At 56.3% G+C, this 15,524-nt stretch overlaps 1 non-coding gene across 1 annotated transcript; it reads right to left on the reverse strand.

Moving 5' to 3' along the window:
* Window positions 1-13,112: 13,112 nt before the first annotated feature.
* LOC131500565 (U6 spliceosomal RNA) lies at window positions 13,113-13,219 on the reverse strand. Its single transcript, XR_009256367.1, has one exon. It is a non-coding gene; the product is annotated as a U6 spliceosomal RNA (small nuclear RNA).
* Between the last annotated feature and the right edge of the window lie 2,305 nt (window positions 13,220-15,524).

Raw genomic sequence — 15,524 nt, forward strand, 5'->3', positions numbered from 1 at the left:
CCCCGAGGGCCTCTGCCTCCTCTCTGTGACACACCACTGCTGCTGAGCTTCTGGAAGCTACGGGCAAGATCATCAACCCTTCCTGACTCCGGCAGAGAGGGGAGACGTTGCCAAATGCGCGTTGCATGCTCGAAGCCCTGGCCACAGGCCACTGGCATCACCCGGGAGCTGGTCAGACGTGCTCACACCTTCTGCATCGGCCTCTGCGCGTAACGACCCTCGGCTGGGAGCTCTGATCTCAGCTCCTCAGAGCTTTGTGTCTGCCCTGCGCTGAGTCCCTAGGGGTGTCCTCTGGGCTCCCCACGAGGGAAGTGGGAAGCAGGAGGGTCTCGGTTCCCCACCTCTGCTTTACAGAAGGCAAAAGCGCGCCGTTTGCTTTATTCGACAAGGTTCTGCAGGTTGATTTGCTAAAGGGGAGGAATGTGGAAATCCTGGTCCTGGGCCGCGTCCCCTCTAATGAGCACTTCAGGGATCGGGGGAGGCTCTGGGGCTGGATGCAGCAGGACAGCTGAGAGAAGCATCAGAGTCCCAAGCGTTTCTCAGGCGTCCACACTGGACAGCACCCCCATGTCCTCTGGAGCAGGCAACCTCCGTGGGTGGAAAGGTCTGGAGTCTCGTCGCCAGGTGCCTTTGAGACTTTTCTTTCTATGAGTTTCATTCAAGTGTTCAACGGGTAAATGTTTACTCTGTGCCGGGTACTGTTCTGTGCATTGGGAACAGTGCACTGCTCAGACCCAACAAACTTGTCTCGTGGAGGTTCCGTTTTCCTCCGTGCGTGTCCGGGAGAGAGGCTTCAAGGCAAAGGGACGAGCCGGTGCAAAGGTCCTGAGGTCAGAGGGATCGGGAGAGCTTGTGGAACACGGCGGCTGCCTGGAGTGCTGTGACTAGTCAGTAAGGGGACGCGGCTGGAAGGATGGGGGGTGGGGCAGTCACAGGTTCATGGGGTGGGGGGGGGGTGCGGTACTGATCTGATGTAGCAGATTTGCTGGATTTACTTCCCACAGAGGCAAGTAAGCCCTCTGAACTCGCCATTGTGGTTCATGCCAACCGCCTGTTGCCTGAAGTGCCATGTCTGAGACATTCTTTGGCCGCAGGAGCAAGTTCAGCATGCATCAGGGGCCCCCGAAAAGCCCAAGGGTCAGGTGACCAACTTGTGCCAACTTTGCCCAGATCACTCCCGTCTTTAGCACTCAAAGTCCCAGAGAACCCGGGAGATGCCTTAGTCCCAGGCAGACTGGAATGGTCGGTCACCCTCGGAGGAGTTAATGTCCCATGAGCGGCCCTCTAGCAAAGGACAAGCAGGAGTATATCATCCCCAGCTCCCTGCCCCTCAGGCAGGACGCTCCAAGTCGTCCCCTGGGGTCCCCAGCAGGCTGCCCACTCGGGACCTCCCTCCTCATTGTCTTGCCCCTGATCTGTCCCCTTCTACATTCCCTCATAAACTACTCGTACCAAATCCTTGTCTCAGGCTCTGTATCCGGAGGGCCCGACCTCAAACACCGGGCAGAGGGGCTCATGAATATTGTGGGGAGACTAAGCCACCCACGGGAGCTGCCCCTGTCCTGTGGGGAAGGGTCTTGGAACCTGGGGGCTGTCCCTGTCCTGAGTCCCCTCCAGACCCGCGCTAAGCTTGGCCGCGAGTCAGAGGGCACGTGACAGCTGAGAAGCCCGAGCCGCGGGGTGCTTCCCCGGACGCTGAGGTCACGTAGGCTGCTCTGCCCGTTGGCCTCCCCAACGGCCCCTCAGCAGCCCCTCCCCAGCGTCGCCTAGGGTGAGCGGCCTTTGTCCTCAGGCAGAGGCGGGGTGATTGCCGGGAACCTCTGGGCCTGGAGGCAGCTCCCGGGCTCTCTGAGGCCCAGTCAGCATCTCTGTGCTGACTCTGGCCGGCGTGCTCAGCCACGGCTTGGTTTGGAGCCCAGGGGCTGCCACCGGCCTGCTGACCTGGCCTGCCCTTGTGCCTCTGTCCTTCGCTTGGCTGCGCCGGGGCTGACCTTGAATCCCTCTCCTGACCCCGGCCCCGGCCTGTCTCCCTATTGCCCAGATGTGCCGGTGGACTGGAGCAGGGCAGCCCGCGGCCCCTTCCCCACACTCGTGGCAAAACCCGAGCTTTCCGACCGCCCCAACCCCGGTCCGCGATGCTGGTGGCCTTTCCCGCCCTGACGATCCTTCCAGAAACCCCTTCCCCAACACCTGAGTTGCATCCTGCCTTAATGTCCGCTCGTGGAAAGTTCTTCGCTCTCCAAGATTTTTTTTTTCTTTTTTATCCTGGCTGTGCAGAGTGATTCAGTTACGAGGTCTGCAAACCTAAAGGAGGTGCCTTTCCTTCCAGATTGGAAAGATTCGTTTAGATTCAGAAGGCGACTGTGCGCCCTTGGAACCAATGGGTCCCTCTTATCCTTCCTGGAGCCTCACTTGTTTTGTTTTCTGTCGTAAGTCTCTTCCGTGTCCCAAACTGGGATCCAGGTGTTAACCCGTTCTCTTTGGGGCCCTTGCAGTAGGAACCGACGTATTAGAGCCTAGGGAGGGGGAGTCAGTCCTCGGTGGTTCGAAGGGGTTGTTTTTCGAGTAATGACCATGACCGTTTCTAAGTGTTCGCCGTGTACCATATCCAATCTCAGTGATGTTCTCAGCCTCCCTGTGAGGTGCTCCAACTGCTGTCCCCATTTCAGAGTTGAGGAGACAGATGCTCAGAAAGCCTAAGTCACTTGCCCAAAGACACACAGCAGAACTTGGACCTAGATCTCCGAGGGAGGGCCAGAGGGGCCCCGGCTGACTCATTGTGGAGTGTCTAACGATTGCTTTTGGAATCAGCATGTATTTCACTCGTCTGTCTTCTTGTGGGTTTTGTTTCTCCAAATCAAAACCATTTGTTGTTGTTTTTAATTTCGTTGGGTCCGAGTAGGACCTCCCCAACGCCGGAGGAGATGTCTTTCCAGAATAAATGGAAACCATGTACACAATCGTCGTCAAATGCTTTAGCAGGAAATAAATCATATAGAATAACGCTTGAAAAGCTGAAATCAATCTGTGTGGGCAGCTGGTTTAACCCCAAAATTGGTTCCAGCCTTTAAAAAAGAAAAACCCGTTCCCCTCTTTTTTCTGTGAATTTCAGCTTTTTTTTTTTTTTTCTTACGCAAATTTTCCAGACCTGGCTTTCTGAGATGGTGGTGATGAGTCAGCCATTCTGCTTATCTAAATGCTAATAAGGGCCACCCTGATACTCAGTGTGTTCCTTCAGGCAAACCCACCAAGGTGGCCCCGAGGGGTGTCCAGACGGGAGCACTTAAGAGTGGCCAGTGGCCACGGATGGGGCCATCCATCCGGGGAGCTCTGCCAAGGCCTTTCCTGTTGGGGGGTCCCTAGCCAGACCTCCTAAATCCTCAATGCCCGGGAATCTGCATTTTTTAAATATTTATTTTGAGAGAGAGAGATCGATCGATCAGGGGAGGAGCGGAGAGAGAAACACCCAGAGAATCCCGAGCAGGCCCCGCACTGACATCGCAGAGCCCGACACGGGGCTCGAACTCACAAACCATGAGATCGTGTCCTGAGCCGAAATCAAGACTAGGACACTTAACTGACTGAGACACCCAGGCGCCCCCGGGGAATCTGCATTTTGAGGCACGCCCCACTTTGGACCGGCCGCTCCCCCGAAGGAAGCCTGGGCAGACAGAATTCTCCACCACGGTTCCTGGAGCACAGACGGGGACCTGAGGCCTCAGCCTAAGGGTCACGTGGGGAAACAGTTCCCCGGAATGATGTCCGGTTCCAGCACCCCCTGCCCGGCCCGGCCCCCTGGGTGGCCACGCCTCCCCCGGGGGAACGTCGGTCCCCTTGGGAACAGGGGAGCAGCTCAGAAGCCGCAGAGGGTTTTTCTGTGACCACCTTCTCGGTCCCCATCACGTCGACAAGTAGCTTCGGTGCCGTTGTGGTTCTCCTTCCAAACACTGAAAACGCATCTAAGAAAAGTGAGGAATTCTGTCATCCGCGTGTCTCTGAGCACATTTGCAGCAGGAGAAGCACATGTGTTTCTGGGGTCTCCAGTGACCTATCCGTTCGTTCAACACACCCGAGTGTCTGCCCCTTACAAAGCTTGGCGTGGACGCGATCCAGGAGCCATGCCCTGCCCGGCCTGGGGCTGACAGCCGGGGGACTGACCAGTGACGGATTATTTAACCAGGGCCTCCGAGAGCTCACAACGGGCTGTGAGCCAGTTTGGGGAGACGGGAGTGTTTCCCTGAGAGCTGAAGGGGGCGGCGGTAGGGCGGGGAGGGGGCTGGGCCGGCCTTCCTGACAGGGAAGGGACTCGAGGTGTGTTAGGATGTGAAGCCGGCTGAGGGTCTGGAGAGAAGGCCTCAGATGAGGCCTCACGCACCAGCATGAAGGTTCCAGAACACTATGCCCATCCTCCTCGGGTTGGATAGGATCCAAGTGAGATCTGCCTCTCGGCTGTCCCTCTGGCCATCGGATGTGACGTTCCTCAGGTGCCCTGGCCCCTGTCGGCTCGGACCCACTCCCGAGTTAGCAGAGGACCGTCAGCGGAGACTGGGGAGTAGGGCAACGTTTTCCAGATGTCCAGGGCAGATCCGGGCCTGGCTTCTAAGAAGGACCGTTTGGCTTTCTCAGGTTTACAAACAGCAGGATAAGGTTTCCCTCCTCTCTCTTGTGAGGCCTGCGTGTGAGATGCCAGGGGCCAGGGAGTGCCCACCCTGCCGTCCCCATGGCTCCCGGTGGGGCCCCTCCCGGCCTGGCCTTTGAGGATGTGGGGCTTGCTCTGACGGCTGTCCTCGCTCGTCTAGATCCGTCCTGCACCCTCTGTGTCCTGGGGCCCACCTGTAGGGGCCAGCTGCCCTCAGGGTACTGTAGGGTTTGGCCAGTGGGAGACATCACCAGGAGCTGGAGGAGATAAGTGGGTATTTACTCCTGTAGTTTCCTCCCCGGGGGTCTCGGGCTGTCCGTGTCCCACACCTGCAGGTCTGGGCGCTGCCTATAGACCTTCCAGGGGGGCTGATGGGTCCCTCCTGCTGCCCTCTCCAGGCACCTGCCTCCCCTGTCCCCCCGGGCACAGATGGCTACCGGCAGCCCCCTCAGTTATCCTGATGTGGGCGTGCCCACCGGGACCCGCTCTGTCCAGCCCCTGTCCTGGGAGGTGGCTTTCCCCCCCGAGGTACTGAAGCCAAACCCAGGGAAGTCCTGGTCAGTGACCACCTGCTTGCACCCTGCAGCCCCAGCAAGAGTCTGGAGCCCACAGCTGAGGCTCCAGCTGAGCTGTAAATTCCCAAACCCTGGGGCCATTTTAAGACCGGACCCTTCTGGAACGTATTGGGATCACATGCATGTGACCCACCCAAGCTGCCCCTGAACTGAGCCGTCTCCCCCTCTCTAATAAATGGGGAGAATCGTCATGATACCAGACAGGTGTCGGCAGGACGGGGTTAGATAAAGCTTGGCTGGCACCCCAGGCGTACCACGGTCGTGTAAAGGTAATGACTGATAATCACCGGGGTCGCCCCGCGCACATCTTCACAGCACTCTGGCGGGCAGCCCATTCCACAGAAGGAAGAGTCGAGGCAGAGGGAGGTCGGGTGACTTGACCCCCAGATAAACTGCTAGTGAGGGCCAGCCTTGGCCGCAGGTCCTTCTGACCCTGAGCCCAAGCGTGTAACCCCGTGACATACCCCAGACCTTGCCACGGGATTACCACTGCCCACCCACCCACCTTCTTAGGCGGGGACTCAGGTTCACACGGTCGTGAATATTGCCTGGACTGCTAACATCCCAGGCTCGGTATCGACTAAAGTATTGTCCACTCCGATCCCCAAACGTCTCTCTAAATCTTGGGTATCTTCCGTAGCATTTCTGCTCCCTGTTCAGGGGGTAAAGGAGTGGGTTCTGTCCAGCGCCCAAGTGCCCGGGTTCCAGCCCCCAGGGCGAGTCCCGCATACACGAGGCAGGTTCTGCTCAGCTGGGCCAAGCACAGGGGATTCTGGGACACGCCTCTGACGTGAGCACAGCTCCCCAGCAACCCACAGACCCCCACGCCCCCCCCCCCCCCCGTGCCACCCGGCACAGACACGTTCACCAGTCTGTCGCCAGGCTGAGCCGAGACGCCAGCCGCTCCGACGTGGGGGCTCGGCCCCCGGAATGTGGTGGGGAGGCCCGGTTTCAGATGACAAGACGTGTCGCCTGTTTCCCCAGATGGATGTGGGACGTGCCCTCCCTCTGACTCACTCAGTGGCAGACGCTCCCATGCGCGGTACCCCCACGAGGGCCCCCCCGCCCCCAGCACCGCAAACACAACATACAAACAGCTCATTACTCTTCTTCCAGAAGCTGCTGGTGGACTTTGTGCGCTGGACCCTGACAGTCCTCACTGCCTGCCCCGTCCTCCAGAATCTGGGGCACCCCTCTCCTCCCCTCTCCTTGCTAGAATCTGGAGCACCCCTCTCCTCTCCTCTCCTTGCTAGAATCCGGGGCACCCCTCTCCTCTCCTCTCTTTGCTAGAATCCGGGGCACCCCTCTCCTCCCCTCTCCTTGCTAGAATCTGGAGCACCCCTCTCCTCTCCTCTCCTTGCTAGAATCCGGGGCACCCCTCTCCTCTCCTCTCTTTGCTAGAATCTGGGGCACCCCTCTCCTCTCCTTGCTAGAATCTGGGGCACCCCTCTCCTCTCCTCTCCTCTCCTCTCCTCTCCTCTCCTCTCCTCTCCTCTCCTTGCTAGAATCCGGGGCACCCCTCTCCTCTCCTCTCTTTGCTAGAATCCGGGGCACCCCTCTCCTCTCCTCTCCTTGCTAGAATCCGGGGCACCCCTCTCCTCCCCGTGCTCGTTCCGGTGGTGCCCCCATCCAAGAACTCTGCACACCCACGTTCCTTCCCCGGCCTTCCCTCTGCCCGCATCCCTACCCCCTAGACTGCACAGCTCCGACTGGTCTCCCCGTTGCCCAGGCTTGCCCAACGCGGGGCTTTTGTTTTGTGTTCCAAAGCGATTTCCCGAGGCAAACTCACCTCACGTACCATTAGCCGTTCGGAAGTGACACGGCTGCTGGCATCCAGTGACCTTAACGACGTTGTACGACCTTCTGCTCTACCTACTTCCAAAACGTGTCCCTCCCTTCGAAGTAAGGCCCCTCCTCCCCCCCACCCCCCGGGCCCCGTCTCTGGATTTTTCTATCCTGGACGTTTCGTACACATGGAATCACACTCGACGTGACCCCTCGCGTCTGGCGTCTTTCCCTCGGTGTGAGGTTTTCCAGGTGGATCCGTGTCGTAGCATGTGTCGGCCCTTTGTTCTTTTTTAGGACAAAATGGAATTCCGTCACACGGCTAGACCACATTTGGTTAGTCCATCATCGGTTGCCGGCCACTTGGGCTGTTGGCCAGCTTTCCCTGATGTGATTGGTGCTGCTGGGAACATCCGTGTACGAGCACTTGTTTGAGTCCCTGATTGCATTGCCCTGGGTATATACCTAGGAGGGGGATGTCTGGGTCACAAGGTGACCTTGTGTATAATCTCTGAGGAGCTCGTGTCCGTCCGCACGTTCTTTGACCTTTAAAGGTGGAGGCTAATTCCCCTCCCTTCAGCAGGGGCCAGACTCGCTAAGTCTCACTTCTCATCGATGGGACGTGGCGAAAGTGATGCCGTCCCACCTCCTTCTCCCTCTCTTGGGTCATTTGCTCTGGGGGAAGCCAGCTGTCATGCCGGAAGGACACTCGAGCAGCCTGTGGAGAGCCCGTGTGGAGAGAAACTTGGGGCCTCCTTCCAACGACCAGCACCAACGTGGCGGCCGTGAGCGGATCCTCTGTCTGCCATCAAGCCTGTGTTGGCCCCAAGAAACCCAAGCCAGAACTGTCCCTCTGAGCCGTTCCCAAGTACCGGGGCCACAGAAACGATGAGCGATCATAAATGTTTACAGATAACTGTTGGGTGGTGATTTGTTACACAGCAATAGCTAGCTAATACACCCGTCCATCCATGCATTCCTCCCACAGCGGCTAGAATGGAGGAAGCACCCATGCTGCATGCATAGAAGCAAAAAGAAGGAATGAGTGAATAAATGAAGAAGAAGAGACGCTCTCTTCGAAGGAAAGCGTCTCCCAGGCAACCACGTATCTGCCAACTAAGACATCTGCCTCCAAATAAATGCACTATGAATGCTGGTGTTGGGTCATCCATGGATGCTGAAAAACTCGCGGGGGACGATGTCTGGAGGAACGGGACATTCATAGTCTCAAAGTATTTCCCCACAGATTATTTATAATTTACAAAGGGGGAAATGGTAACTTTTCCGTGGAGACAACAAGCAGACACAAGCCTATTCAAGCGGTCCAAACTGACATCAGCAACCTCCAGGCCACCCACGCCAGCCTGGCAGGTGGGAGCCGAGTCCGGTGGCCCCCACGTGGCTCCGCAGAGCGCGCTCCCAGCCGAGCAGGGCTGCCCCACCCCGACCCGGGCAGAGGCACCAGCTCTGGGTCCAGGAGCACCGGCCACACAGCATATGGTCATTCTACAAACGGGCCCTGTTCCAGGATGGGCTGTGAGTCTTCTGGTGATCGCTTCTGTATTTATGTTGCACATTTGGGGCGAGCATGCTCATTCCCAGATTCAACTACCTCCATCTGTTTGTCATCGTAGGAGGAAGAGAAATCCAACATATCTTGGACCAAAAGCACAGTGATTTTCTGTTCACGAGAGAGAAGCTTTCTGTGAGCCTCCCGCTTTACAGGGAACTTACGAACTGATTTTGAGGAATCGGTTTTTTTCCTGGGGCTAATACACTTTCGAATTTGTGTGTTTTAAAAAAAAATTTGTTTAACGTTTATTTATTTTTGAGACAGAGAGAGACAGCGTGAGCGGGGGAGGGGTGGAGAGAGAGGGAGACACAGAATCGGAAGCAGGCTCCAGGCGCTGAGCCTGGAGGCTCAGAACCCATGGCCCGAACCCATGAACCGCGAGATCGTGACCTGAGCGGGAGTCGGACGCTCAACCGACTGAGCCCCCCAGGCGCCCCCAGTTTACGTTTTAAAAAACACTAACGTCATCAATATTGGACCAAACCAACGTCACGTCTCTGGAGAGGATGCGGTCAGAGGGACATAACATCACTTCCGTGGCATTCCTGCCCCAAACGCGAGAACCTAGGTCTGATTTTGAGGCAGACCCCAAGCGAGGGACATTGTGCCAAACAGCTGGCCTGTAGACTTCAAAACTGATGCCACGAAAGACCAAAAAAAGGCCACGTGCCCCCTTCCTGCGCAAAGGAGACCCAGGAGACATGGCCGGTAAACGCAGTGTGGGGTCCCCGGGCGGTGATGTGGTTTAGAAAAAGAAAACACAGCTACAGAGGACATAGTTAGGACAGCTGGGCCATTTGAACCCGGACCAGAAGTGAAATGGATTGGATACCAGAATGGTATGCGTGCGAGTTTCCTGCCTTCGATCTGCACACCGTGGTCAAGCAAGACAGTGTCCTTGTTCTCGAGACCTGTACACCCAAGGAGTTTTAAACCGCTTCATCGACGTAGGAGCGACGTTCAGAGAGCTACCCGTGTTTAGCGTGTGCCCCTTGATGGGTTTGGAGATGAAGACACCTCCGCGAAACCGTCGCCACGATCTGTGCCGCAGGCCGCCCATCGCCTCCGAAGGTTTCATTCATTCATTCATTCATTCATTCAGAGTGAGCACACTTAGCGAGGGACCCACCCTCCCAGCACGCTGTTGGGCGCACACGTCTAACTGTGGGCTCTGTGCTGTGCCGCAGGTCTGTGGGACTTGCTCATCTTACAGAACGAAGCCCACGCGCCCTTGGACTACTCCCTCCGCCCCTGTGAGTTGGAGCATCGGATTCGTCGGATTCGTGGTCTCGGGCAGGGTGTCCTTCCTTCAGGCTGTGTCCCAGTCGGTGCTGTGCATTTGCGCCCTTCCTTTTGGGGGGACGTTTGGGCTGCTTCTGTCACATGGATGCGTGGGTAAAAGACGGAGAAGACGTCTTTTATGTCGGAGAAGACGCGTACATGTACATCCACCCGGACCTGGAGCTGCCGGGTTTCGGTATCTGGACTGGACTGTAACCACTGAGAGGGCAGACCCATCTGTTTCCCCACCCAAGTCCCCAGAACGGAGAGCAGAGTCACACAGGAAGTGGACACTCATGGCTCGTCCTTGGGTCAGAGACGTAGAACCCAGAAGCGGTGGGACAAGGGGAAGTTTCTGCAACAGTCCAGAGAAGGAACTGGGTGAGTTGAGCCTTCTTGTAGTTCCTCAGACTTGTCGGGCACACCGGTGCCCCAGGACCTTTGCACCTGCTGTGCCCGCTCCCCGGAATGCCCTTCCCCGGTGATCTTACTTCCTCAGCACCCTCTGTGAGACCTTCCTTCCCGGGCTGCCCCAGCTGAGAGTTCTGCAGCCGCCCCCCTGCCCCCCACCACACTGCGCGTCCCTCCCCTATTTATTTGTTCCCCAGAGTGCTTTCTGAAGCTTATTTTTGTTTATTTGTTTTATCGTCCCTCTCTCCCACTAAAATGCAACCTCCACAAAGGCAGGATTTTTTTGTTCTCTTCAGTCACTCCCAAATCCCCAGTGCCTCGCAGAGTATCTGGGACATAGTAGGCATTTAATAAATATCTGGCAAAATCAAAAAAACAGGAAGAGGGGGAGGGAAAGGAAAGAAGAAAGGAACGGAGGGAAGGGAATAATCAGCAATCTCCCCTCCTCCTAGGCCAAAGCTTCCGCAGCCCCGCTTGGGGACCCCTCAAGTCCCCCCAGCTTCCAAGTGCCACGTAGGAGCTGGTCTCCGATTTGGGTCAGCCCATGCTCGGCCCGAGGCCGTTGGCCAGGGAGAGACCTGGCCTCTCCCCAAGGATGGAGTCTTCTCAAAGGCGATTGACATTTCCACTTAAAAAGACACTGTCCAGCCCGAAGAGGCTCATTGCACACTTCCTGCCTGCGGCTTACTCAGCTGTGGCCTGGGCCGGGCCAGCTCTGGCTTTTCATCCCCCTGGAGCATTCAGAAGATCCCCCGCTCCAGCCAGTGAGCCCCTTCCTGCAGGCAGCCCGCCGCTCTCCTCTCACCCGCTAGAGGCAGAGTGCGCGTCCAGGCTGCTGGGCAGATCCGGCGTGGGACCCGCAGAGCCGGGCTTAGTGGATGGTCCCAGCCAGAGGCTGGGGCTCTGTCTCGATCTTATTTGGGTTCTGTCTCGTCTTGGCCAGAAAGGACTGTGGCTGCTTTAACCCTGTGGATGGGCCCTCACACCGACGAGGACTCATTTCATGACTTACTCATTCACTAAATTGATACTTACTGTGTACCGACTGTGTGCCGAGCACCATTCTAGGGGCTAGGAGTGTACACGCACGTGCGTGTGTGTGTGTGTGTGTGTGTGTGCGTGTGTTCGATACATTTCTATGGGAGGAGCAGGTGATGGGTCACACTCGTTGTGAGTAGCCGGCCGGCCAGGCCACCAGGAGGCTCAAACAAGGTGAGCCGTGACCTGGGTGGACTGTGTCCCCACGTGGTCACCCCGGAAAAAATGCTTTGGGACGAGCCCTGCTCCCAGCAGCCTCCACCCTGAAAGCCGTGTGGGTGTCAGAGTGCTAGGGGTGAGCCGGTGAGGTTTTGCCCAAGTACCCGCCAGGCCAACACAGTGTGGTAGAGAGTGCAGCTCCCGGGGCTGCCCCCCACCTGGGAGGAGCCAGGGGTGGGCAGTCGATGGGACCAGAGACAGCAGGAACGGAAATGCAGAGCAGGGATGGGGAGCCCAGCGCTGTTCCCCATCCTGCTCTGCTTTTCACTAACAGAAGGAGGCCTCGGACTGCTTCAAGAATCTTCTGAGCCCAGGGAGCACCTGGGGGGCTCAGTCAGTTAAGCGTCCGACTTCGGCTCAGGTCACGATCTCACGGTTTGTGAGTTCGAGCCCTGCGTCGGGCTCTGTGCCGACAGCTCGGAGCCTGGAGCCTGTTTCGGATGCTGTGTCTCCCTCTCTCTCTGCCCCTCCCCCACTCGCTCTGTCTCTCTCAAAAATAGACATTAAAAAATTTTTAAAAAAGAGAGTCTGTTTCTTGGTTTGTTTCTTTGTTCCTTAAATTCTACATATGAGTGAAATCATATGATACCTGCCTTCCTCTTACTCGTCTCGCTTAGCATTATCCTCTGTAGCTCTGTCCGTGTCGTTGCCAATGGCAAGAGTTCATTCTTTTTTATGGCTGAATAATATTCCATTGTATATGTGCCACATCTTCCTTATCCATTCATCTATCTGCCCATGGACACCTGGGCTGCTTCCATAACGCTGATATAAATATAGGGGTTCACGTATCCCTTTGAATTAGTGTTTTTGTATTTTGGAAGTAAATACCCAGTAGTGCAGTTACTGGATTGCAGGGTAGTTCTATTTTTAACTTTTTTGAAGACCCTCCATACTGTTTCCCAGAGTGGCTGCACCAGTTTGCATTCCCACGAAGAGTGCACGAGGGGTCTTTGTCTCCACATCCTCGCCCACGCCTGATGTTTCCTGTGGTTGTTGTTGTTGTTGTTGTTGATTTTAGCCATTCTGACAGGTGTGAGGTGAAATCTCACTGTGGTTTTGAGTTGCCTTTCCCTGACGATGACCGATGTTGAGCATCTTTCCCTGTGTCTGTTGACCACCTGGGTGTCTTCTTTGGAGAAATGCCTGTTCATGCCTTCTGCCCATTTTTTTTTTGACGTACATTTTTAAAAAATTTTATTTTAAATTTTTTTTCAATTTACATCCAGATTAGCTAGCCTATAGTGCAACAATGATTTCAGGAGTAGATTCCTTAGTGCCCCTTCCTCATTTAGCCCATCCCCCCTCCCACCACCCCTCCAGGAACCCTCAGTGTGTTCTCCATATTTATGAGTCCCTTCTGTTTCGTCCCCCTCCCTGTTTTTATATTATTTTTGTTTCCCTTCCCTTATGTTCATCTGCTTTGTCTCTTGAAGCCCTCTGCCCATTTTTAAATTGGATTATTTGCTTTTTTGAGTGTTGAGTTGTATCGGTTCTTTATAGATTTGGGACACTAAGCCTTTGTCAGATATGTCGTTTGCAAATATCTTCTTCCGTTCTGGAGGCTGTCTTTTAGCTTTGTGGATTGTTTAAAACTCTGGAACGCTTCGCAAATCTGTGTGTCATCGCTGAACAGGGGCCGTGTTGTCTTCTCTGTACTGTTCCAGTTTTAGCGGACATTTATCATGCAGCTTTCATGTGACACTTAGCAAAAGAGCTGTTGTTGACTCATCTCCACGTAGACATAACACTCTCGGGCACGCCTAACGCCGCAGAAACCAACGAGTTGCGGAAGACCCTAAACGTCTTCACTTTCAGACGCTGGCTCTTCCACGTCACCTCTGCACTCAGACTGATTGCGGTCCCCGTTCTCTGCGCTACCAAGGGCGTGGTGACGGCCGCCCTTCTTAGGAGAGTCCACGTGTCAGGACTAAAGCTTTAAACCCACTTCACAATCATGACATGGTGCAACGACGAGAGACCCCTGCATACAAGATGCACCCCTGCCTGCAGAGATGCTGAATGGGGGGTGGGGGGGGGTGGGGGGAGTTCGGGACACACGGTGGTCGCACAGCCCAGCCCACGACACCTGCGTCATGACCACCACCTGTGGGACAGTGATGTACAACGTGTAAACCAACTCAGAGATGTTAAGAGTGTGGACTGTGCCTCTCAGGTTGGAGGAGATGTGGCCTCTCGTTCCCAAGGGGAGGGAAGCGGAGGGCCTGGTCCTCCCGGCTGGAGCTGGCTTTGCGCAAGGCCTCGCACCTGCAGGGCTGTGGAAGCAAACCCGGCTGGCCCCGGGCCAGTGAGAAGGAAGTGTGGAACTATGGGAGATGAAGGGTCAGGTTTGAAAGAAACAGAAACTGCTGCATTGGGTCTGAACTGGTGAACTGGGACTTCCTCGTACTTCAAAAAGGGGAACAGGCATTTGAATGAAGTGAATGAGAGGGGCTCGCCTCCCCATTGAACGTCTTCGGCTGTGAGTGAAGAGGGTGAGGGGAAATCAGCCTGGAGAAGCCGAGCTGTGATCACGTGCTTCTCGTGGTTCGGGGACGAGATTTAGGGTGTTGACGTGGAACCAGGTGGGTTCCGTTTACTGCCCTGATGGTCAGGTTCCCCATCGGCCACCCAGTGGGGTGAGCGCTGGGCAGTCAGCCCGCCCACGCCACTCTCCTCACCATTCCAGAGCCACCGTGGGCCTCCAGGGCCCCGTGGATGGGACCTGCTCGGGCCCGACGACTCTCCTCTGTGCCCAGCTTCCGTTTTCTGGAACAGAGACTGCTGTCTGAAGCCGACGGCTTTGGGTTTCTGGGCCCCGTCTCCCAGGGCCAGGTAAAGCCCAGAACGTCGGAAGGGATCGCCGGGCCGTGCACCACGGCCAGGGCCACTGCTAGCTCACGGCTGGGTTTCAGCCCCTGATGCCCCGGCCAGGTGTGTTTGTTCAGTGCACAGACTACACAGCCACAGGAGTGCAGCAGTGGCCTTGGTCAGCAGAGGTTACGTCTTGGGAACAAGCAGCGTCATCCTGCATTCGCTGAACAAGTATTTACCAAGTTCCTAATGCCCATGCCAAGCACGGTGCCACACACATCAGGTCCAACAGGATGGCCAGAGGCGGCCAACAGATATTCTCTCGCTCACGCAGATTGATTGGTGATGCCTGCCTGGAGAGCTGTGATCCATCTGTGATGTCTGCCATGGCCATGGTTCTGTTTGCCAGCTTGTCCGGTGGAGGCACGGACTGGGGGGAGAGACAGCCCAGAACAATTGATTCGCGGCTCTGACCCAGCGTTACGATTCACGTGTGGCCAGCTACTGTTTTGAGACATTTGTTTCTGCTGAATTTTTCTCGATGGGTCTCCCCCTTCCCCTCCCCGATTCAGGCAGCAGCAAGGCCGGCTTCACTGCCAGGGGAGGGCCTTCTCAGCCTGGCTTCCCAGCATCCCAACCCCACGAAGAAGGCGGGGCTGAAGTCAGGACAGGGGGCTGGCAGGAAAGGACCGGGGCGACCCCCACACGAAAGAGATTCAAATGCCACCCCAGGGCCACCAAGCTGCACACCCCCTGCCAGGCCCCCGTGTCCCCTACGTCCAAGAAATGACACTCTCACTGTGAAATTTCAGGCCGAGTGGGAAAATGTATCTCGTGAGTACAGAGGGAGGAAGGATGGCCCTTCTCTGAACCATCAAATTAATTCTTGTATTAAATACACATCCAGCCATTACTTTGTGAAGCTCATAGAAAAATGATGTCCTGATAGAAAGCTATCGATTTATCAGTTACTAGCTAATTAACGGCTGCCAGAGGCGGTGTGTTGGGGCTCGTAACACGCACCCCCTGAATCCCGGTGGTCCGACCGGGTAGGCGCCCCGGAGAGCCGCCTCCACAAGCATTTGGCGGCTGGCACCAGCGCCCCCTGCAGGCAGCCTTCTAGCGGTGCGCAAAGCTGCACGGGCCTCGTAGGGGCCTGGGGCGTCCGGGGACGGGGACGAGGTGCGCT

Source organism: Neofelis nebulosa, chromosome 17 (assembly GCF_028018385.1).
Source record: "Neofelis nebulosa isolate mNeoNeb1 chromosome 17, mNeoNeb1.pri, whole genome shotgun sequence".
Classification (NCBI taxonomy): Eukaryota; Metazoa; Chordata; class Mammalia; order Carnivora; family Felidae; genus Neofelis; species Neofelis nebulosa.